Here is a 20,845-nt window from a genome sequence, read left to right as displayed (position 1 = left end):
ATTTGAAAAAAATTAAAAACATCAGAGAATGCCTCAAAATACGTTCGTTTCGGAAAAAAAATATTGAAAGCCAACGGCACCCGGTGTTCCCAGGCGGTCACCCATCCAAGTACTATCCGGGCCCGATGCTGCTTAACTTCGGTGATCGGACGAGAACCGGTGTATTCAGCGTGGTATGGCCGTTGGCATTTTCCACCACTCTCGAGTCAACTATTTTAGCAATATCAAGCCCGCAAACACTTGCAACGACGCGACACGACGTCTATTTTCTTGCCCACGGCTTGCATACATCGGGCCGTCCACGACCATACTATATGATGGCGGGAGACGGAGGTAATTTGCCATCTCAAAACGAACTTTGGATAAATGTGGAAGAGATACGGGTTACTACAGCACCAATGCATTGCCCCAAGAGAGCTGGTCGCATCTAAATGAAATGGAATGGTGTCAAAAGGGAACATACCAATTCAAAATCACGCATGCAATGTCTGGCATTGCAAAATAAATTATTTGAAAAAAATTAAAAACATCAGAGAATGCCTCAAAATACGTTCGTTTCGGAAAAAAAATATTGAAAGCCAACGGCACCCGGTGTTCCCAGGCGGTCACCCATCCAAGTACTATCCGGGCCCGATGCTGCTTAACTTCGGTGATCGGACGAGAACCGGTGTATTCAGCGTGGTATGGCCGTTGGCAATTTCCACCACTCTCGAGTCAACTATTTTAGCAATATCAAGCCCGCAAACACTTGCAACGACGCGACACGACGTCTATTTTCTTGCCCACGGCTTGCATACATCGGGCCGTCCACGACCATACTATATGATGGCGGGAGACGGAGGTAATTTGCCATCTCAAAACGAACTTTGGATAAATGTGGAAGAGATACGGGTTACTACAGCACCAATGCATTGCCCCAAGAGAGCTGGTCGCATCTAGATGAAATGGAATGGTGTCAAAAGGGAACATACCAATTCAAAATCACGCATGCAATGTCTGGCATTGCAAAATAAATTATTTGAAAAAAATTAAAAACATCAGAGAATGCCTCAAAATACGTTCGTTTCGGAAAAAAAATATTGAAAGCCAACGGCACCCGGTGTTCCCAGGCGGTCACCCATCCAAGTACTATCCGGGCCCGATGCTGCTTAACTTCGGTGATCGGACGAGAACCGGTGTATTCAGCGTGGTATGGCCGTTGGCAATTTCCACCACTCTCGAGTCAACTATTTTAGCAATATCAAGCCCGCAAACACTTGCAACGACGCGACACGACGTCTATTTTCTTGCCCACGGCTTGCATACATCGGGCCGTCCACGACCATACTATATGATGGCGGGAGACGGAGGTAATTTGCCATCTCAAAACGAACTTTGGATAAATGTGGAAGAGATACGGGTTACTACAGCACCAATGCATTGCCCCAAGAGAGCTGGTCGCATCTAGATGAAATGGAATGGTGTCAAAAGGGAACATACCAATTCAAAATCACGCATGCAATGTCTGGCATTGCAAAATAAATTATTTGAAAAAAATTAAAAACATCAGAGAATGCCTCAAAATACGTTCGTTTCGGAAAAAAAATATTGAAAGCCAACGGCACCCGGTGTTCCCAGGCGGTCACCCATCCAAGTACTATCCGGGCCCGATGCTGCTTAACTTCGGTGATCGGACGAGAACCGGTGTATTCAGCGTGGTATGGCCGTTGGCAATTTCCACCACTCTCGAGTCAACTATTTTAGCAATATCAAGCCCGCAAACACTTGCAACGACGCGACACGACGTCTATTTTCTTGCCCACGGCTTGCATACATCGGGCCGTCCACGACCATACTATATGATGGCGGGAGACGGAGGTAATTTGCCATCTCAAAACGAACTTTGGATAAATGTGGAAGAGATACGGGTTACTACAGCACCAATGCATTGCCCCAAGAGAGCTGGTCGCATCTAGATGAAATGGAATGGTGTCAAAAGGGAACATACCAATTCAAAATCACGCATGCAATGTCTGGCATTGCAAAATAAATTATTTGAAAAAAATTAAAAACATCAGAGAATGCCTCAAAATACGTTCGTTTCGGAAAAAAAATATTGAAAGCCAACGGCACCCGGTGTTCCCAGGCGGTCACCCATCCAAGTACTATCCGGGCCCGATGCCGAGAACCGGTGTATTCAGCGTGGTATGGCCGTTGGCAATTTCCACCACTCTCGAGTCAACTATTTTAGCAATATCAAGCCCGCAAACACTTGCAACGACGCGACACGACGTCTATTTTCTTGCCCACGGCTTGCATACATCGGGCCGTCCACGACCATACTATATGATGGCGGGAGACGGAGGTAATTTGCCATCTCAAAACGAACTTTGGATAAATGTGGAAGAGATACGGGTTACTACAGCACCAATGCATTGCCCCAAGAGAGCTGGTCGCATCTAGATGAAATGGAATGGTGTCAAAAGGGAACATACCAATTCAAAATCACGCATGCAATGTCTGGCATTGCAAAATAAATTATTTGAAAAAAATTAAAAACATCAGAGAATGCCTCAAAATACGTTCGTTTCGGAAAAAAAATATTGAAAGCCAACGGCACCCGGTGTTCCCAGGCGGTCACCCATCCAAGTACTATCCGGGCCCGATGCTGCTTAACTTCGGTGATCGGACGAGAACCGGTGTATTCAGCGTGGTATGGCCGTTGGCATTTTCCACCACTCTCGAGTCAACTATTTTAGCAATATCAAGCCCGCAAACACTTGCAACGACGCGACACGACGTCTATTTTCTTGCCCACGGCTTGCATACATCGGGCCGTCCACGACCATACTATATGATGGCGGGAGACGGAGGTAATTTGCCATCTCAAAACGAACTTTGGATAAATGTGGAAGAGATACGGGTTACTACAGCACCAATGCATTGCCCCAAGAGAGCTGGTCGCATCTAAATGAAATGGAATGGTGTCAAAAGGGAACATACCAATTCAAAATCACGCATGCAATGTCTGGCATTGCAAAATAAATTATTTGAAAAAAATTAAAAACATCAGAGAATGCCTCAAAATACGTTCGTTTCGGAAAAAAAATATTGAAAGCCAACGGCACCCGGTGTTCCCAGGCGGTCACCCATCCAAGTACTATCCGGGCCCGATGCTGCTTAACTTCGGTGATCGGACGAGAACCGGTGTATTCAGCGTGGTATGGCCGTTGGCAATTTCCACCACTCTCGAGTCAACTATTTTAGCAATATCAAGCCCGCAAACACTTGCAACGACGCGACACGACGTCTATTTTCTTGCCCACGGCTTGCATACATCGGGCCGTCCACGACCATACTATATGATGGCGGGAGACGGAGGTAATTTGCCATCTCAAAACGAACTTTGGATAAATGTGGAAGAGATACGGGTTACTACAGCACCAATGCATTGCCCCAAGAGAGCTGGTCGCATCTAGATGAAATGGAATGGTGTCAAAAGGGAACATACCAATTCAAAATCACGCATGCAATGTCTGGCATTGCAAAATAAATTATTTGAAAAAAATTTAAAACATCAGAGAATGCCTCAAAATACGTTCGTTTCGGAAAAAAAATATTGAAAGCCAACGGCACCCGGTGTTCCCAGGCGGTCACCCATCCAAGTACTATCCGGGCCCGATGCTGCTTAACTTCGGTGATCGGACGAGAACCGGTGTATTCAGCGTGGTATGGCCGTTGGCAATTTCCACCACTCTCGAGTCAACTATTTTAGCAATATCAAGCCCGCAAACACTTGCAACGACGCGACACGACGTCTATTTTCTTGCCCACGGCTTGCATACATCGGGCCGTCCACGACCATACTATATGATGGCGGGAGACGGAGGTAATTTGCCATCTCAAAACGAACTTTGGATAAATGTGGAAGAGATACGGGTTACTACAGCACCAATGCATTGCCCCAAGAGAGCTGGTCGCATCTAGATGAAATGGAATGGTGTCAAAAGGGAACATACCAATTCAAAATCACGCATGCAATGTCTGGCATTGCAAAATAAATTATTTGAAAAAAATTAAAAACATCAGAGAATGCCTCAAAATACGTTCGTTTCGGAAAAAAAATATTGAAAGCCAACGGCACCCGGTGTTCCCAGGCGGTCACCCATCCAAGTACTATCCGGGCCCGATGCTGCTTAACTTCGGTGATCGGACGAGAACCGGTGTATTCAGCGTGGTATGGCCGTTGGCAATTTCCACCACTCTCGAGTCAACTATTTTAGCAATATCAAGCCCGCAAACACTTGCAACGACGCGACACGACGTCTATTTTCTTGCCCACGGCTTGCATACATCGGGCCGTCCACGACCATACTATATGATGGCGGGAGACGGAGGTAATTTGCCATCTCAAAACGAACTTTGGATAAATGTGGAAGAGATACGGGTTAGTACAGCACCAATGCATTGCCCCAAGAGAGCTGGTCGCATCTAGATGAAATGGAATGGTGTCAAAAGGGAACATACCAATTCAAAATCACGCATGCAATGTCTGGCATTGCAAAATAAATTATTTGAAAAAAATTTAAAACATCAGAGAATGCCTCAAAATACGTTCGTTTCGGAAAAAAAATATTGAAAGCCAACGGCACCCGGTGTTCCCAGGCGGTCACCCATCCAAGTACTATCCGGGCCCGATGCTGCTTAACTTCGGTGATCGGACGAGAACCGGTGTATTCAGCGTGGTATGGCCGTTGGCATTTTCCACCACTCTCGAGTCAACTATTTTAGCAATATCAAGCCCGCAAACACTTGCAACGACGCGACACGACGTCTATTTTCTTGCCCACGGCTTGCATACATCGGGCCGTCCACGACCATACTATATGATGGCGGGAGACGGAGGTAATTTGCCATCTCAAAACGAACTTTGGATAAATGTGGAAGAGATACGGGTTACTACAGCACCAATGCATTGCCCCAAGAGAGCTGGTCGCATCTAGATGAAATGGAATGGTGTCAAAAGGGAACATACCAATTCAAAATCACGCATGCAATGTCTGGCATTGCAAAATAAATTATTTGAAAAAAATTAAAAACATCAGAGAATGCCTCAAAATACGTTCGTTTCGGGAAAAAAATATTGAAAGCCAACGGCACCCGGTGTTCCCAGGCGGTCACCCATCCAAGTACTATCCGGGCCCGATGCTGCTTAACTTCGGTGATCGGACGAGAACCGGTGTATTCAGCGTGGTATGGCCGTTAGCAATTTCCACCACTCTCGAGTCAACTATTTTAGCAATATCAAGCCCGCAAACACTTGCAACGACGCGACACGACGTCTATTTTCTTGCCCACGGCTTGCATACATCGGGCCGTCCACGACCATACTATATGATGGCGGGAGACGGAGGTAATTTGCCATCTCAAAACGAACTTTGGATAAATGTGGAAGAGATACGGGTTACTACAGCACCAATGCATTGCCCCAAGAGAGCTGGTCGCATCTAGATGAAATGGAATGGTGTCAAAAGGGAACATACCAATTCAAAATCACGCATGCAATGTCTGGCATTGCAAAATAATTTATTTGAAAAAAATTTAAAACATCAGAGAATGCCTCAAAATACGTTCGTTTCGGAAAAAAAATATTGAAAGCCAACGGCACCCGGTGTTCCCAGGCGGTCACCCATCCAAGTACTATCCGGGCCCGATGCTGCTTAACTTCGGTGATCGGACGAGAACCGGTGTATTCAGCGTGGTATGGCCGTTGGCAATTTCCACCACTCTCGAGTCAACTATTTTAGCAATATCAAGCCCGCAAACACTTGCAACAACGCGACACGACGTCTATTTTCTTGCCCACGGCTTGCATACATCGGGCCGTCCACGACCATACTATATGATGGCGGGAGACGGAGGTAATTTGCCATCTCAAAACGAACTTTGGATAAATGTGGAAGAGATACGGGTTACTACAGCACCAATGCATTGCCCCAAGAGAGCTGGTCGCATCTAGATGAAATGGAATGGTGTCAAAAGGGAACATACCAATTCAAAATCACGCATGCAATGTCTGGCATTGCAAAATAAATTATTTGAAAAAAATTAAAAACATCAGAGAATGCCTCAAAATACGTTCGTTTCGGAAAAAAAATATTGAAAGCCAACGGCACCCGGTGTTCCCAGGCGGTCACCCATCCAAGTACTATCCGGGCCCGATGCTGCTTAACTTCGGTGATCGGACGAGAACCGGTGTATTCAGCGTGGTATGGCCGTTGGCAATTTCCACCACTCTCGAGTCAACTATTTTAGCAATATCAAGCCCGCAAACACTTGCAACGACGCGACACGACGTCTATTTTCTTGCCCACGGCTTGCATACATCGGGCCGTCCACGACCAACACACACAGAGATAGATGTACTCTTGGCTACGTAACTTTTGCAAATGTCAAGTTATGACACTAAGATTTAAAGGGAATATCAACAACAGATGTACCAATTTAACAAAAAAAACAGAACTCAAATCGGAACGATGGGAGCGCCACACGGTGGTTATTCCGGGAACTTTTTGATCAAGGTAGTATGATGGCGGGAGACGGAGGTAATTTGCCATCTCAAAACGAACTTTGGATAAATGTGGAAGAGAAACGGGTTACTACAGCACCAATGCATTGCCCCAAGAGAGCTGGTCGCATCTAGATGAAATGGAATGGTGTCAAAAGGGAACATACCAATTCAAAATCACGCATGCAATGTCTGGCATTGCAAAATAAATTATTTGAAAAAAATTAAAAACATCAGAGAATGCCTCAAAATACGTTCGTTTCGGAAAAAAAATATTGAAAGCCAACGGCACCCGGTGTTCCCAGGCGGTCACCCATCCAAGTACTATCCGGGCCCGATGCTGCTTAACTTCGGTGATCGGACGAGAACCGGTGTATTCAGCGTGGTATGGCCGTTGGCAATTTCCACCACTCTCGAGTCAACTATTTTAGCAATATCAAGCCCGCAAACACTTGCAACGACGCGACACGACGTCTATTTTCTTGCCCACGGCTTGCATACATCGGGCCGTCCACGACCATACTATATGATGGCGGGAGACGGAGGTAATTTCCCATCTCAAAACGAACTTTGGATAAATGTGGAAGAGATACGGGTTACTACAGCACCAATGCATTGCCCCAAGAGAGCTGGTCGCATCTAGATGAAATGGAATGGTGTCAAAAGGGAACATACCAATTCAAAATCACGCATGCAATGTCTGGCATTGCAAAATAAATTATTTGAAAAAAATTAAAAACATCAGAGAATGCCTCAAAATACGTTCGTTTCGGAAAAAAAATATTGAAAGCCAACGGCACCCGGTGTTCCCAGGCGGTCACCCATCCAAGTACTATCCGGGCCCGAGGCTGCTTAACTTCGGTGATCGGACGAGAACCGGTGTATTCAGCGTGGTATGGCCGTTGGCAATTTCCACCACTCTCGAGTCAACTATTTTAGCAATATCAAGCCCGCAAACACTTGCAACGACGCGACACGACGTCTATTTTCTTGCCCACGGCTTGCATACATCGGGCCGTCCACGACCATACTATATGATGGCGGGAGACGGAGGTAATTTGCCATCTCAAAACGAACTTTGGATAAATGTGGAAGAGATACGGGTTACTACAGCACCAATGCACATCCCCAAGAGAGCTGGTCGCATCTAGATGAAATGGAATGGTGTCAAAAGGGAACATACCAATTCAAAATCACGCATGCAATGTCTGGCATTGCAAAATAAATTATTTGAAAAAAATTAAAAACATCAGAGAATGCCTCAAAATACGTTCGTTTCGGAAAAAAAATATTGAAAGCCAACGGCACCCGGTGTTCCCAGGCGGTCACCCATCCAAGTACTATCCGGGCCCGATGCTGCTTAACTTCGGTGATCGGACGAGAACCGGTGTATTCAGCGTGGTATGGCCGTTGGCAATTTCCACCACTCTCGAGTCAACTATTTTAGCAATATCAAGCCCGCAAACACTTGCAACGACGCGACACGACGTCTATTTTCTTGCCCACGGCTTGCATACATCGGGCCGTCCACGACCATACTATATGATGGCGGGAGACGGAGGTAATTTGCCATCTCAAAACGAACTTTGGATAAATGTGGAAGAGATACGGGTTACTACAGCACCAATGCATTGCCCCAAGAGAGCTGGTCGCATCTAGATGAAATGGAATGGTGTCAAAAGGGAACATACCAATTCAAAATCACGCATGCAATGTCTGGCATTGCAAAATAATTTATTTGAAAAAAATTTAAAACATCAGAGAATGCCTCAAAATACGTTCGTTTCGGAAAAAAAATATTGAAAGCCAACGGCACCCGGTGTTCCCAGGCGGTCACCCATCCAAGTACTATCCGGGCCCGATGCTGCTTAACTTCGGTGATCGGACGAGAACCGGTGTATTCAGCGTGGTATGGCCGTTGGCAATTTCCACCACTCTCGAGTCAACTATTTTAGCAATATCAAGCCCGCAAACACTTGCAACAACGCGACACGACGTCTATTTTCTTGCCCACGGCTTGCATACATCGGGCCGTCCACGACCATACTATATGATGGCGGGAGACGGAGGTAATTTGCCATCTCAAAACGAACTTTGGATAAATGTGGAAGAGATACGGGTTACTACAGCACCAATGCATTGCCCCAAGAGAGCTGGTCGCATCTAGATGAAATGGAATGGTGTCAAAAGGGAACATACCAATTCAAAATCACGCATGCAATGTCTGGCATTGCAAAATAAATTATTTGAAAAAAATTTAAAACATCAGAGAATGCCTCAAAATACGTTCGTTTCGGAAAAAAAATATTGAAAGCCAACGGCACCCGGTGTTCCCAGGCGGTCACCCATCCAAGTACTATCCGGGCCCGATGCTGCTTAACTTCGGTGATCGGACGAGAACCGGTGTATTCAGCGTGGTATGGCCGTTGGCAATTTCCACCACTCTCGAGTCAACTATTTTAGCAATATCAAGCCCGCAAACACTTGCAACGACGCGACACGACGTCTATTTTCTTGCCCACGGCTTGCATACATCGGGCCGTCCACGACCAACACACACAGAGATAGATGTACTCTTGGCTACGTAACTTTTGCAAATGTCAAGTTATGACACTAAGATTTAAAGGGAATATCAACAACAGATGTACCAATTTAACAAAAAAAACAGAACTCAAATCGGAACGATGGGAGCGCCACACGGTGGTTATTCCGGGAACTTTTTGATCAAGGTAGTATGATGGCGGGAGACGGAGGTAATTTGCCATCTCAAAACGAACTTTGGATAAATGTGGAAGAGATACGGGTTACTACAGCACCAATGCATTGCCCCAAGAGAGCTGGTCGCATCTAGATGAAATGGAATGGTGTCAAAAGGGAACATACCAATTCAAAATCACGCATGCAATGTCTGGCATTGCAAAATAAATTATTTGAAAAAAATTAAAAACATCAGAGAATGCCTCAAAATACGTTCGTTTCGGAAAAAAAATATTGAAAGCCAACGGCACCCGGTGTTCCCAGGCGGTCACCCATCCAAGTACTATCCGGGCCCGAGGCTGCTTAACTTCGGTGATCGGACGAGAACCGGTGTATTCAGCGTGGTATGGCCGTTGGCAATTTCCACCACTCTCGAGTCAACTATTTTAGCAATATCAAGCCCGCAAACACTTGCAACGACGCGACACGACGTCTATTTTCTTGCCCACGGCTTGCATACATCGGGCCGTCCACGACCATACTATATGATGGCGGGAGACGGAGGTAATTTGCCATCTCAAAACGAACTTTGGATAAATGTGGAAGAGATACGGGTTACTACAGCACCAATGCATTGCCCCAAGAGAGCTGGTCGCATCTAGATGAAATGGAATGGTGTCAAAAGGGAACATACCAATTCAAAATCACGCATGCAATGTCTGGCATTGCAAAATAATTTATTTGAAAAAAATTTAAAACATCAGAGAATGCCTCAAAATACGTTCGTTTCGGAAAAAAAATATTGAAAGCCAACGGCACCCGGTGTTCCCAGGCGGTCACCCATCCAAGTACTATCCGGGCCCGATGCTGCTTAACTTCGGTGATCGGACGAGAACCGGTGTATTCAGCGTGGTATGGCCGTTGGCAATTTCCACCACTCTCGAGTCAACTATTTTAGCAATATCAAGCCCGCAAACACTTGCAACGACGCGACACGACGTCTATTTTCTTGCCCACGGCTTGCATACATCGGGCCGTCCACGACCATACTATATGATGGCGGGAGACGGAGGTAATTTGCCATCTCAAAACGAACTTTGGATAAATGTGGAAGAGATACGGGTTACTACAGCACCAATGCATTGCCCCAAGAGAGCTGGTCGCATCTAGATGAAATGGAATGGTGTCAAAAGGGAACATACCAATTCAAAATCACGCATGCAATGTCTGGCATTGCAAAATAAATTATTTGAAAAAAATTAAAAACATCAGAGAATGCCTCAAAATACGTTCGTTTCGGAAAAAAAATATTGAAAGCCAACGGCACCCGGTGTTCCCAGGCGGTCACCCATCCAAGTACTATCCGGGCCCGATGCTGCTTAACTTCGGTGATCGGACGAGAACCGGTGTATTCAGCGTGGTATGGCCGTTGGCAATTTCCACCACTCTCGAGTCAACTATTTTAGCAATATCAAGCCCGCAAACACTTGCAACGACGCGACACGACGTCTATTTTCTTGCCCACGGCTTGCATACATCGGGCCGTCCACGACCATACTATATGATGGCGGGAGACGGAGGTAATTTGCCATCTCAAAACGAACTTTGGATAAATGTGGAAGAGATACGGGTTACTACAGCACCAATGCATTGCCCCAAGAGAGCTGGTCGCATCTAGATGAAATGGAATGGTGTCAAAAGGGAACATACCAATTCAAAATCACGCATGCAATGTCTGGCATTGCAAAATAAATTATTTGAAAAAAATTAAAAACATCAGAGAATGCCTCAAAATACGTTCGTTTCGGAAAAAAAATATTGAAAGCCAACGGCACCCGGTGTTCCCAGGCGGTCACCCATCCAAGTACTATCCGGGCCCGATGCTGCTTAACTTCGGTGATCGGACGAGAACCGGTGTATTCAGCGTGGTATGGCCGTTGGCAATTTCCACCACTCTCGAGTCAACTATTTTAGCAATATCAAGCCCGCAAACACTTGCAACGACGCGACACGACGACTATTTTCTTGCCCACGGCTTGCATACATCGGGCCGTCCACGACCATAATATACTACCTTGATCAAAAATTTCCCGGAATTTATTCAGAAAATTAAAAATACAAGTTTATTCATCTAAATCTATATTGTCCCCTTCAAAGTAATCCCCATCGACTGCAACACACTTATGCCAGCGCTTGATCCAATCCTCGAAACATTTTTTATATTCGGTTTTCGGTATGTCCATCAGTGCTTCCTGCGATTTTTCCATTACTTCCTCTCGGCTGCTAAAACGCGTTCCCCGTAATGGTTTTTTAACTCGATTGAACAGAAAGAAGTCACAGGGAGCCAAATCAGGTGAATTCGGTGGCTGTTGGATGGTATTTGTTGCATTTTTCGTCAAAAAATTACGAATAATGATAGCACTGTGCGACGGTGCGTTATCATGGTGCAAAATCCACGAGTTTTCTGCCCACATTTCTGGTCTCTTTCGGCGAATTGCTTCACGCAAACGTCTCATAACGCCCAAATAATACTCTTTGTTTACTGTCTGGCCTTCTGGCAAAAATTCATGATGCACTACACCGTTGTAATCCATGAAAACCGTCAGCATTGCCTTCTTTTTTGACTGAAAACGACGTGGTTTTTTTGGTCTCGGCTCATTTGGTGAACGCCATTCACTTGCCTGATGTCTGGATTGCGTGTCGTACTCATAAACCCACGTCTCGTCTCCAGTAATGATCCTTTTGATGAATGTGGGATCGGATTCAGCCTCGCAAGTCATGTCTTTTGCGACGTCAACACGGTCTCTTTTTTGCATGAAATTGAGGTCTTTCGGCACCAACTTTGCTGCTACACGACGGAAACCCAAATCATTAACCACAATGTCTTGGGCGGATCCATAGGCAATGTTCAAGTCCTCCGCTATTTCTCTGATGGTTAATTTGCAGTTATTGACCAACATTTCTTTTACTTTATCAATTTTTTCACCGACTTTCGATGTCGATGGTCTGCCACTGCGTTCATCATCTTCGATTGACTCACGACCACTTCTGAACCGCTCGTGCCACTGGTAAACGACCGTTTTTTTTAGAGAATCGTTGCCGAAACACTTTTCCAACATTTCCAACGTCCGTGCGCCCCTAAATCCGTTTTTTACGCAAAATTTAATACAAATTCGTTGTTGCAAATTTAAATCCATTTCTGAAATTGTAAAAAATCGCCAACACACACAGAGATAGATGTACTCTTGGCTACGTAACTTTTGCAAATGTCAAGTTATGACACTAAGATTTAAAGGGAATATCAACAACAGATGTACCAATTTAACAAAAAAAACAGAACTCAAATCGGAACGATGGGAGCGCCACACGGTGGTTATTCCGGGAACTTTTTGATCAAGGTAGTATGATGGCGGGAGACGGAGGTAATTTGCCATCTCAAAACGAACTTTGGATAAATGTGGAAGAGATACGGGTTACTACAGCACCAATGCATTGCCCCAAGAGAGCTGGTCGCATCTAGATGAAATGGAATGGTGTCAAAAGGGAACATACCAATTCAAAATCACGCATGCAATGTCTGGCATTGCAAAATAAATTATTTGAAAAAAATTAAAAACATCAGAGAATGCCTCAAAATACGTTCGTTTCGGAAAAAAAATATTGAAAGCCAACGGCACCCGGTGTTCCCAGGCGGTCACCCATCCAAGTACTATCCGGGCCCGATGCTGCTTAACTTCGGTGATCGGACGAGAACCGGTGAATTCAGCGTGGTATGGCCGTTGGCAATTTCCACCACTCTCGAGTCAACTATTTTAGCAATATCAAGCCCGCAAACACTTGCAACGACGCGACACGACGTCTATTTTCTTGCCCACGGCTTGCATACATCGGGCCGTCCACGACCATACTATATGATGGCGGGAGACGGAGGTAATTTGCCATCTCAAAACGAACTTTGGATAAATGTGGAAGAGATACGGGTTACTACAGCACCAGCCCAAGGGAAAACATATATACCTGCCCCGGCTCCTGACAAGAATGCTTGGGCTCCTAGAGCTCAAGGTCCTTTGCAGGACCAATCATCTTTTACCGCCACCAACCCATTTCCCTCTCTCCCCCCTCCTAGGATCCCTCCTCCCCATGTTATCAACCCACTTCTGCCCGGCGGCGCTATTTCACTTTCCTCTTCTTCCTCTTTAAATCACCTACCAAACCTTCCGGCTTCAAATTCCGCACACAATGAACAGTCACTGTTTGGATACTTTATGTCCATGCATCACCAGTTAAGTCTCTTAAAGACAAAAACGGAGAAGAAAATCTTTATGCTCCAACAATTATGCGAGTTGCACGAGCTTAATGACTAGTAAGCTCCGTAACATTTGCCTTCTCAGTTGGAATTGCAACGGCATACTCGGCCGCCAACGGGAACTCAAAAATTTTATAAGCTCTGGCAATTTCGATGTAGTCGCCCTTCAGGAGACGCATCTGACACCCAGTCACAGATTCCACTTGCCCAACTATACCACATATCGGCGAGACCGTCCCACCGCTCGCGGTGGTGGCGTGCTCATCGCAGTAAAATCCTCTATTAAACACAAAGCACTGAAAGGATACGCCCTTAGTACATTAGAATGCGTCGGAATACGACTCCCAACTCCCATAGGTGACCTTGACATCTATTCAGCTTACCAACCTAGTGGTAAAACTATTCTTCCTGACGAAATTCGTCCCTTATTCCCGACTGACAGTCGCGTCGTAGCCATCGGCGATTGGAATTCAAAACATACGGAATGGGGGTGCCGGTCCGCGAATACTAATGGCCGGCGTTTGCATAACATTGTTAATTCCATCATGGTAGACGTCGAAGTGCCACTAGCGGCAACGCACATTGACAGCCGTGGTGGTGAAGACATCCTGGATTTCTGCCTAACGAAAAATCTGCCTTACATAACGACTCCAACTGTACTTTCCGATCTCTCCAGTGATCATTACCCGATTAAAACCGACATTGCGACTGTCCCTTATGAGCAGCCTCCTTCCCTTCCTTCAAAGACGAACTGGAAACAGTTCGCCTCCATAGCAGAAGACGCCTTTTCCTCAATCACAATCCCACACTCCTCAGCCCGGCAGGACATTGACGCTCATGTCTTGGCCATAACCGAGGCAATGCGTGACGCGCATGCACTGGCATCGCTCCCGTACCCTCATCCCCCTCCTCCTTCAAACGCCCTACCCGACGACATCCTGCTACTCATAAAACAGCGCAACAAGGCCCGCAGACAATGGGCGCGAACCAGGGATGGCGCCTATAAACGGCGTTATAACTTTTTCGCGTCCTGCGTCAAACGCGAGATCAGAAATCGGTTTAATGACCAATGGAGAGACAAACTCGACAACCTTTCCTTCGACGACGGATCCCTTTGGAAGGTTGCTAAGCAACTGACCAAAAAAGGCCGTCCAGACCAGCCCATCAGGCATAACGACAACCTGTACTTCGACGCCAATGACAAGGCAGAAATCCTAGCCAACGCGTTCCAGGAAACCATGACTCTTAAAACCGACTGGCCAAGGACGCGGGAGGACGAAGAAGCCGAGGCTGCTGTAAGTAGCTTAGGTCTCCTTCCGACTCCTCCATTCCAGCCGGTCACTGAGACGGAGCTTAGAATGACAATAAAGTACTTAAACCCGAAAAAAGCCCCGGGTATTGATGACATCTCAAACAGGCATTTGAAGAACGCGCCACTGCCGGCCGTTCGTCACCTACTGGGCTTATTTAATAACTGTCTTTCCTCTTGCTACTTTCCAGATTCCTGGAAAATAGCAAAAGTGTGCCTGCTTCCCAAGCCAGGCAAAGACCCGACAATTCCTTTAAACCGTAGACCTATTTCCTTACTTTCATCTATCTCTAAGCTGTTTGAATCAATTTTAAAAGCCCGTCTAGACCTCTTCCTACGGACCAATGAAGTAATACGACCGGAACAAATGGGATTCCGGGAAGGACATTCCACCTCCCTGCAGATACTCAGACTAGCAGAGTATATCAGCCACGGCATGCAGAACAACCAACACACTGCAGTGTTGTTCTTGGATGTGGCCAAGGCATTCGACCAAGTCTGGCATGATGGATTGATACTTAAATTATTTAAAATCGGGGTTCCATTACATCTCATCAAGATGTTCCATAGTTTTCTCGCTTCACGAGCTATACATGTCGCCGAAAACGGAGCTCTATCAACCGGGAAACAGATAAATTGTGGCGTCCCGCAGGGCGCCATATTATCTCCTACTCTCTTCAACTGCTATGTCAACGATCTTCCTTCTTCTCCACAAACTCAAACTTTCATGTTCGCCGACGATACTGCTATCGCGGCAAGATCTTGGAGCGGCACATGTGCCTTCCGAAAGATACAAAACCACCTCTCTTTACTTGAAAAGTGGACCGTCGACTCGAAAGTAACAATTAACGCTGAGAAAAGTGTTGTTGTCGACTTTCGGAGGAGACGAAGCTATTTCCCAAAAAAACCTCTAACCTTTCAATCCGTGCGTATTCCGACGAAATTGTCACACAAATTCTTAGGGATACACTTCGACTACAGACTGACATGGGCCACGCACGTGCAGCATGCCTTACACATCGCTCAGGGCACAAGAGCACTTCTGTCTCCACTCTTGTGCTCCAAATCGCGCCTCACGCACCGAACCAAGATTAGACTGTACCTTTCGTATATCCGTCCCAGGATGCTGTACGGCTGCGAAATTTTCGGGAACGCGACAAAAACAGACAGAATACGCTTAGAAACATTCCAAAATAGAATACTTCGCTACCTCACAAACCAGAGTAAACTCGTCCCAATACATGAGATCAGAAACGCACACAAAATACCTAAAATACACGACTTCATTCGAGCGCAAGCTGAACGACTCGAGAGGTCCCTTCCACAAAACACGCTTACAAAGAACATATGGGATTACTCCCTTCATAGAAAACGCCATCCGAGCTACAGACTGCCAAAAGAAATTCTATTTCGGTAACATTACCGAATTCTTTTCTATGACATTCTTTTTCTATAGATGTGTCAAAAATTATAAATGTATTTCAGCTAGAGTTAAGGTTTTATGCTTAAGGCATTGTGTAACTGCCAATTTGCTTTAATTGTATGTAAAAAAAAAGGACTTTGAAAAGAAAAGTTAAGAAATTTATAAAAAAATAAAAAATAAAAAATAAAAAAAAAGGACAAAAAGAAAATTATATATATATATCCAAAGAAAAAAAAAATATATATATATATTAAAAAAAAACAACAAAAGAGAAAAAAAATAAAATAAATATCTTATATAGAATTTAATTAGACCAGAATCTAATATTAATTTTAGTTTTTAGATTGATAAATGTTTTTCCGTCCTGTTGACGTGTTTTTGGGCAAAATGTCTCGGCCCTTAGAATTAAGCTAATTTTAGTCCTTCCTTTAAGATAAGGCCAATTGCCAACCCACTAGAGGTCTTTCTTTCAATTTCTCCTTCACTAACACTGGAAAGGTACACGTTCGTCATTTACACATTCGATCGCCATTTATTTCCCTGTGCAAACTGCACATACACTAACGCTGAAGGGGTGGACGTTGTCACACCGAAGCAGCGCATAAAATGAGGGCAAAATGCCCAGTCATTAGGGGATCTGGTCTGGTCTGGTTACTACAGCACCAATGCATTGCCCCAAGAGAGCTGGTCGCATCTAGATGAAATGGAATGGTGTCAAAAGGGAACATACCAATTTAAAATCACGCATGCAATGTCTGGCATTGCAAAATAAATTATTTGAAAAAAATTAAAAACATCAGAGAATGCCTCAAAATACGTTCGTTTCGGAAAAAAAATATTGAAAGCCAACGGCACCCGGTGTTCCCAGGCGGTCACCCATCCAAGTACTATCCGGGCCCGATGCTGCTTAACTTCGGTGATCGCACGAGAACCGGTGTATTCAGCGTGGTATGGCCGTTGGCAATTTCCACCACTCTCGAGTCAACTATTTTAGCAATATCAAGCCCGCAAACACTTGCAACGACGCGACACGACGTCTATTTTCTTGCCCACGGCTTGCATACATCGGGCCGTCCACGACCATACTATATGATGGCGGGAGACGGAGGTAATTTGCCATCTCAAAACGAACTTTGGATAAATGTGGAAGAGATACGGGTTACTACAGCACCAATGCATTGCCCCAAGAGAGCTGGTCGCATCTAGATGAAATGGAATGGTGTCAAAAGGGAACATACCAATTCAAAATCACGCATGCAATGTCTGGCATTGCAAAATAAATTATTTGAAAAAAATTAAAAACATCAGAGAATGCCTCAAAATACGCTCGTTTCGGAAAAAGAATATTGAAAGCCAACGGCACCCGGTGTTCCCAGGCGGTCACCCATCCAAGTACTATCCGGGCCCGATGCTGCTTAACTTCGGTGATCGGACGAGAACCGGTGAATTCAGCGTGGTATGGCCGTTGGCAATTTCCACCACTCTCGAGTCAACTATTTTAGCAATATCAAGCCCGCAAACACTTGCAACGACGCGACACGACGTCTATTTTCTTGCCCACGGCTTGCATACATCGGGCCGTCCACGACCATACTATATGATGGCGGGAGACGGAGGTAATTTGCCATCTCAAAACGAACTTTGGATAAATGTGGAAGAGATACGGGTTACTACAGCACCAATGCATTGCCCCAAGAGAGCTGGTCGCATCTAGATGAAATGGAATGGTGTCAAAAGGGAACATACCAATTTAAAATCACGCATGCAATGTCTGGCATTGCAAAATAAATTATTTGAAAAAAATTAAAAACATCAGAGAATGCCTCAAAATACGTTCGTTTCGGAAAAAAAATATTGAAAGCCAACGGCACCCGGTGTTCCCAGGCGGTCACCCATCCAAGTACTATCCGGGCCCGATGCTGCTTAACTTCGGTGATCGCACGAGAACCGGTGTATTCAGCGTGGTATGGCCGTTGGCAATTTCCACCACTCTCGAGTCAACTATTTTAGCAATATCAAGCCCGCAAACACTTGCAACGACGCGACACGACGTCTATTTTCTTGCCCACGGCTTGCATACATCGGGCCGTCCACGACCATACTATATGATGGCGGGAGACGGAGGTAATTTGCCATCTCAAAACGAACTTTGGATAAATGTGGAAGAGATACGGGTTACTACAGCACCAATGCATTGCCCCAAGAGAGCTGGTCGCATCTAGATGAAATGGAATGGTGTCAAAAGGGAACATACCAATTTAAAATCACGCATGCAATGTCTGGCATTGCAAAATAAATTATTTGAAAAAAATTAAAAACATCAGAGAATGCCTCAAAATACGTTCGTTTCGGAAAAAAAATATTGAAAGCCAACGGCACCCGGTGTTCCCAGGCGGTCACCCATCCAAGTACTATCCGGGCCCGATGCTGCTTAACTTCGGTGATCGGACGAGAACCGGTGTATTCAGCGTGGTATGGCCGTTGGCAATTTCCACCACTCTCGAGTCAACTATTTTAGCAATATCAAGCCCGCAAACACTTGCAACGACGCGACACGACGTCTATTTTCTTGCCCACGGCTTGCATACATCGGGCCGTCCACGACCATACTATATGATGGCGGGAGACGGAGGTAATTTGCCATCTCAAAACGAACTTTGGATAAATGTGGAAGAGATACGGGTTACTACAGCACCAATGCATTGCCCCAAGAGAGCTGGTCGCATCTAGATGAAATGGAATGGTGTCAAAAGGGAACATACCAATTCAAAATCACGCATGCAATGTCTGGCATTGCAAAATAAATTATTTGAAAAAAATTAAAAACATCAGAGAATGCCTCAAAATACGTTCGTTTCGGAAAAAAAATATTGAAAGCCAACGGCACCCGGTGTTCCCAGGCGGTCACCCATCCAAGTACTATCCGGGCCCGATGCTGCTTAACTTCGGTGATCGGACGAGAACCGGTGTATTCAGCGTGGTATGGCCGTTGGCAATTTCCACCACTCTCGAGTCAACTATTTTAGCAATATCAAGCCCGCAAACACTTGCAACGACGCGACACGACGTCTATTTTCTTGCCCACGGCTTGCATACATCGGGCCGTCCACGACCATACTATATGATGGCGGGAGACGGAGGTAATTTGCCATCTCAAAACGAACTTTGGATAAATGTGGAAGAGATACGGGTTACTACAGCACCAATGCATTGCCCCAAGAGAGCTGGTCGCATCTAGATGAAATGGAATGGTGTCAAAAGGGAACATACCAATTCAAAATCACGCATGCAATGTCTGGCATTGCAAAATAAATTATTTGAAAAAAATTAAAAACATCAGAGAATGCCTCAAAATACGTTCGTTTCGGAAAAAAAATATTGAAAGCCAACGGCACCCGGTGTTCCCAGGCGGTCACCCATCCAAGTACTATCCGGGCCCGATGCTGCTAAACTTCGGTGATCGGACGAGAACCGGTGTATTCAGCGTGGTATGGCCGTTGGCAATTTCCACCACTCTCGAGTCAACTATTTTAGCAATATCAAGCCCGCAAGCACTTGCAACGACGCGACACGACGTCTATTTTCTTGCCCACGGCTTGCATACATCGGGCCGTCCACGACCATACTATATGATGGCGGGAGACGGAGGTAATTTGCCATCTCAAAACGAACTTTGGATAAATGTGGAAGAGATACGGGTTACTACAGCACCAATGCATTGCCCCAAGAGAGCTGGTCGCATCTAGATGAAATGGAATGGTGTCAAAAGGGAACATACCAATTCAAAATCACGCATGCAATGTCTGGCATTGCAAAATAAATTATTTGAAAAAAATTAAAAACATCAGAGAATGCCTCAAAATACGTTCGTTTCGGAAAAAAAATATTGAAAGCCAACGGCACCCGGTGTTCCCAGGCGGTCACCCATCCAAGTACTATCCGGGCCCGAGGCTGCTTAACTTCGGTGATCGGACGAGAACCGGTGTATTCAGCGTGGTATGGCCGTTGGCAATTTCCACCACTCTCGAGTCAACTATTTTAGCAATATCAAGCCCGCAAACACTTGCAACGACGCGACACGACGTCTATTTTCTTGCCCACGGCTTGCATACATCGGGCCGTCCACGACCATACTATATGATGGCGGGAGACGGAGGTAATTTGCCATCTCAAAACGAACTTTGGATAAATGTGGAAGAGATACGGGTTACTACAGCACCAATGCATTGCCCCAAGAGAGCTGGTCGCATCTAGATGAAATGGAATGGTGTCAAAAGGGAACATACCAATTCAAAATCACGCATGCAATGTCTGGCATTGCAAAATAAATTATTTGAAAAAAATTAAAAACATCAGAGAATGCCTCAAAATACGTTCGTTTCGGAAAAAAAATATTGAAAGCCAACGGCACCCGGTGTTCCCAGGCGGTCACCCATCCAAGTACTATCCGGGCCCGATGCTGCTTAACTTCGGTGATCGGACGAGAACCGGTGTATTCAGCGTGGTATGGCCGTTGGCATTTTCCACCACTCTCGAGTCAACTATTTTAGCAATATCAAGCCC

At 45.4% G+C, this 20,845-nt stretch overlaps 30 non-coding genes across 30 annotated transcripts; all 30 read right to left on the bottom strand.

Moving 5' to 3' along the window:
• Positions 1–68: 68 nt before the first annotated feature.
• Positions 69–187, bottom strand: LOC139688966 (5S ribosomal RNA). The gene has a single exon (XR_011701033.1). It is a non-coding gene; the product is annotated as a 5S ribosomal RNA (ribosomal RNA).
• A 389-nt stretch (positions 188–576) lies between these two features.
• LOC139688965 (5S ribosomal RNA) lies at positions 577–695 on the bottom strand. The gene has a single exon (XR_011701032.1). It is a non-coding gene; the product is annotated as a 5S ribosomal RNA (ribosomal RNA).
• A 389-nt stretch (positions 696–1,084) lies between these two features.
• Positions 1,085–1,203, bottom strand: LOC139688964 (5S ribosomal RNA). The gene has a single exon (XR_011701031.1). It is a non-coding gene; the product is annotated as a 5S ribosomal RNA (ribosomal RNA).
• A 389-nt stretch (positions 1,204–1,592) lies between these two features.
• Positions 1,593–1,711, bottom strand: LOC139688963 (5S ribosomal RNA). Its single transcript, XR_011701030.1, has one exon. It is a non-coding gene; the product is annotated as a 5S ribosomal RNA (ribosomal RNA).
• An 876-nt stretch (positions 1,712–2,587) lies between these two features.
• On the bottom strand, positions 2,588–2,706 carry LOC139688961 (5S ribosomal RNA). Its single transcript, XR_011701028.1, has one exon. It is a non-coding gene; the product is annotated as a 5S ribosomal RNA (ribosomal RNA).
• Positions 2,707–3,095: 389 nt separating this feature from the next.
• On the bottom strand, positions 3,096–3,214 carry LOC139688960 (5S ribosomal RNA). The gene has a single exon (XR_011701027.1). It is a non-coding gene; the product is annotated as a 5S ribosomal RNA (ribosomal RNA).
• A 389-nt stretch (positions 3,215–3,603) lies between these two features.
• On the bottom strand, positions 3,604–3,722 carry LOC139688959 (5S ribosomal RNA). Its single transcript, XR_011701026.1, has one exon. It is a non-coding gene; the product is annotated as a 5S ribosomal RNA (ribosomal RNA).
• A 389-nt stretch (positions 3,723–4,111) lies between these two features.
• On the bottom strand, positions 4,112–4,230 carry LOC139688958 (5S ribosomal RNA). Its single transcript, XR_011701025.1, has one exon. It is a non-coding gene; the product is annotated as a 5S ribosomal RNA (ribosomal RNA).
• A 389-nt stretch (positions 4,231–4,619) lies between these two features.
• Positions 4,620–4,738, bottom strand: LOC139688957 (5S ribosomal RNA). The gene has a single exon (XR_011701024.1). It is a non-coding gene; the product is annotated as a 5S ribosomal RNA (ribosomal RNA).
• A 389-nt stretch (positions 4,739–5,127) lies between these two features.
• Positions 5,128–5,246, bottom strand: LOC139689135 (5S ribosomal RNA). The gene has a single exon (XR_011701193.1). It is a non-coding gene; the product is annotated as a 5S ribosomal RNA (ribosomal RNA).
• Positions 5,247–5,635: 389 nt separating this feature from the next.
• LOC139688956 (5S ribosomal RNA) lies at positions 5,636–5,754 on the bottom strand. The gene has a single exon (XR_011701023.1). It is a non-coding gene; the product is annotated as a 5S ribosomal RNA (ribosomal RNA).
• Positions 5,755–6,143: 389 nt separating this feature from the next.
• LOC139688955 (5S ribosomal RNA) lies at positions 6,144–6,262 on the bottom strand. Its single transcript, XR_011701022.1, has one exon. It is a non-coding gene; the product is annotated as a 5S ribosomal RNA (ribosomal RNA).
• A 565-nt stretch (positions 6,263–6,827) lies between these two features.
• Positions 6,828–6,946, bottom strand: LOC139688954 (5S ribosomal RNA). Its single transcript, XR_011701021.1, has one exon. It is a non-coding gene; the product is annotated as a 5S ribosomal RNA (ribosomal RNA).
• A 389-nt stretch (positions 6,947–7,335) lies between these two features.
• LOC139689132 (5S ribosomal RNA) lies at positions 7,336–7,454 on the bottom strand. The gene has a single exon (XR_011701190.1). It is a non-coding gene; the product is annotated as a 5S ribosomal RNA (ribosomal RNA).
• A 389-nt stretch (positions 7,455–7,843) lies between these two features.
• LOC139688953 (5S ribosomal RNA) lies at positions 7,844–7,962 on the bottom strand. Its single transcript, XR_011701020.1, has one exon. It is a non-coding gene; the product is annotated as a 5S ribosomal RNA (ribosomal RNA).
• A 389-nt stretch (positions 7,963–8,351) lies between these two features.
• On the bottom strand, positions 8,352–8,470 carry LOC139688952 (5S ribosomal RNA). Its single transcript, XR_011701019.1, has one exon. It is a non-coding gene; the product is annotated as a 5S ribosomal RNA (ribosomal RNA).
• Positions 8,471–8,859: 389 nt separating this feature from the next.
• On the bottom strand, positions 8,860–8,978 carry LOC139688950 (5S ribosomal RNA). Its single transcript, XR_011701017.1, has one exon. It is a non-coding gene; the product is annotated as a 5S ribosomal RNA (ribosomal RNA).
• Positions 8,979–9,543: 565 nt separating this feature from the next.
• On the bottom strand, positions 9,544–9,662 carry LOC139689131 (5S ribosomal RNA). The gene has a single exon (XR_011701189.1). It is a non-coding gene; the product is annotated as a 5S ribosomal RNA (ribosomal RNA).
• A 389-nt stretch (positions 9,663–10,051) lies between these two features.
• LOC139688949 (5S ribosomal RNA) lies at positions 10,052–10,170 on the bottom strand. Its single transcript, XR_011701016.1, has one exon. It is a non-coding gene; the product is annotated as a 5S ribosomal RNA (ribosomal RNA).
• A 389-nt stretch (positions 10,171–10,559) lies between these two features.
• LOC139688948 (5S ribosomal RNA) lies at positions 10,560–10,678 on the bottom strand. Its single transcript, XR_011701015.1, has one exon. It is a non-coding gene; the product is annotated as a 5S ribosomal RNA (ribosomal RNA).
• A 389-nt stretch (positions 10,679–11,067) lies between these two features.
• On the bottom strand, positions 11,068–11,186 carry LOC139688947 (5S ribosomal RNA). Its single transcript, XR_011701014.1, has one exon. It is a non-coding gene; the product is annotated as a 5S ribosomal RNA (ribosomal RNA).
• Positions 11,187–12,909: 1,723 nt separating this feature from the next.
• On the bottom strand, positions 12,910–13,028 carry LOC139689152 (5S ribosomal RNA). Its single transcript, XR_011701209.1, has one exon. It is a non-coding gene; the product is annotated as a 5S ribosomal RNA (ribosomal RNA).
• Positions 13,029–17,125: 4,097 nt separating this feature from the next.
• On the bottom strand, positions 17,126–17,244 carry LOC139689185 (5S ribosomal RNA). Its single transcript, XR_011701241.1, has one exon. It is a non-coding gene; the product is annotated as a 5S ribosomal RNA (ribosomal RNA).
• A 389-nt stretch (positions 17,245–17,633) lies between these two features.
• LOC139689151 (5S ribosomal RNA) lies at positions 17,634–17,752 on the bottom strand. Its single transcript, XR_011701208.1, has one exon. It is a non-coding gene; the product is annotated as a 5S ribosomal RNA (ribosomal RNA).
• A 389-nt stretch (positions 17,753–18,141) lies between these two features.
• LOC139689183 (5S ribosomal RNA) lies at positions 18,142–18,260 on the bottom strand. Its single transcript, XR_011701239.1, has one exon. It is a non-coding gene; the product is annotated as a 5S ribosomal RNA (ribosomal RNA).
• A 389-nt stretch (positions 18,261–18,649) lies between these two features.
• On the bottom strand, positions 18,650–18,768 carry LOC139688946 (5S ribosomal RNA). Its single transcript, XR_011701013.1, has one exon. It is a non-coding gene; the product is annotated as a 5S ribosomal RNA (ribosomal RNA).
• A 389-nt stretch (positions 18,769–19,157) lies between these two features.
• On the bottom strand, positions 19,158–19,276 carry LOC139688945 (5S ribosomal RNA). Its single transcript, XR_011701012.1, has one exon. It is a non-coding gene; the product is annotated as a 5S ribosomal RNA (ribosomal RNA).
• A 389-nt stretch (positions 19,277–19,665) lies between these two features.
• On the bottom strand, positions 19,666–19,784 carry LOC139689247 (5S ribosomal RNA). Its single transcript, XR_011701301.1, has one exon. It is a non-coding gene; the product is annotated as a 5S ribosomal RNA (ribosomal RNA).
• A 389-nt stretch (positions 19,785–20,173) lies between these two features.
• LOC139689130 (5S ribosomal RNA) lies at positions 20,174–20,292 on the bottom strand. Its single transcript, XR_011701188.1, has one exon. It is a non-coding gene; the product is annotated as a 5S ribosomal RNA (ribosomal RNA).
• A 389-nt stretch (positions 20,293–20,681) lies between these two features.
• Positions 20,682–20,800, bottom strand: LOC139688944 (5S ribosomal RNA). The gene has a single exon (XR_011701011.1). It is a non-coding gene; the product is annotated as a 5S ribosomal RNA (ribosomal RNA).
• Between the last annotated feature and the right edge of the window lie 45 nt (positions 20,801–20,845).

The sequence above is a fragment of the Hetaerina americana genome, unplaced genomic scaffold (genome assembly GCF_022747635.1).
Source record: "Hetaerina americana unplaced genomic scaffold, ioHetAmer1.1.p SCAF_216, whole genome shotgun sequence".
NCBI lineage: Eukaryota > Metazoa > Arthropoda > Insecta > Odonata > Calopterygidae > Hetaerina > Hetaerina americana.
This window is presented reverse-complemented; position numbering and strand designations above follow the sequence as displayed.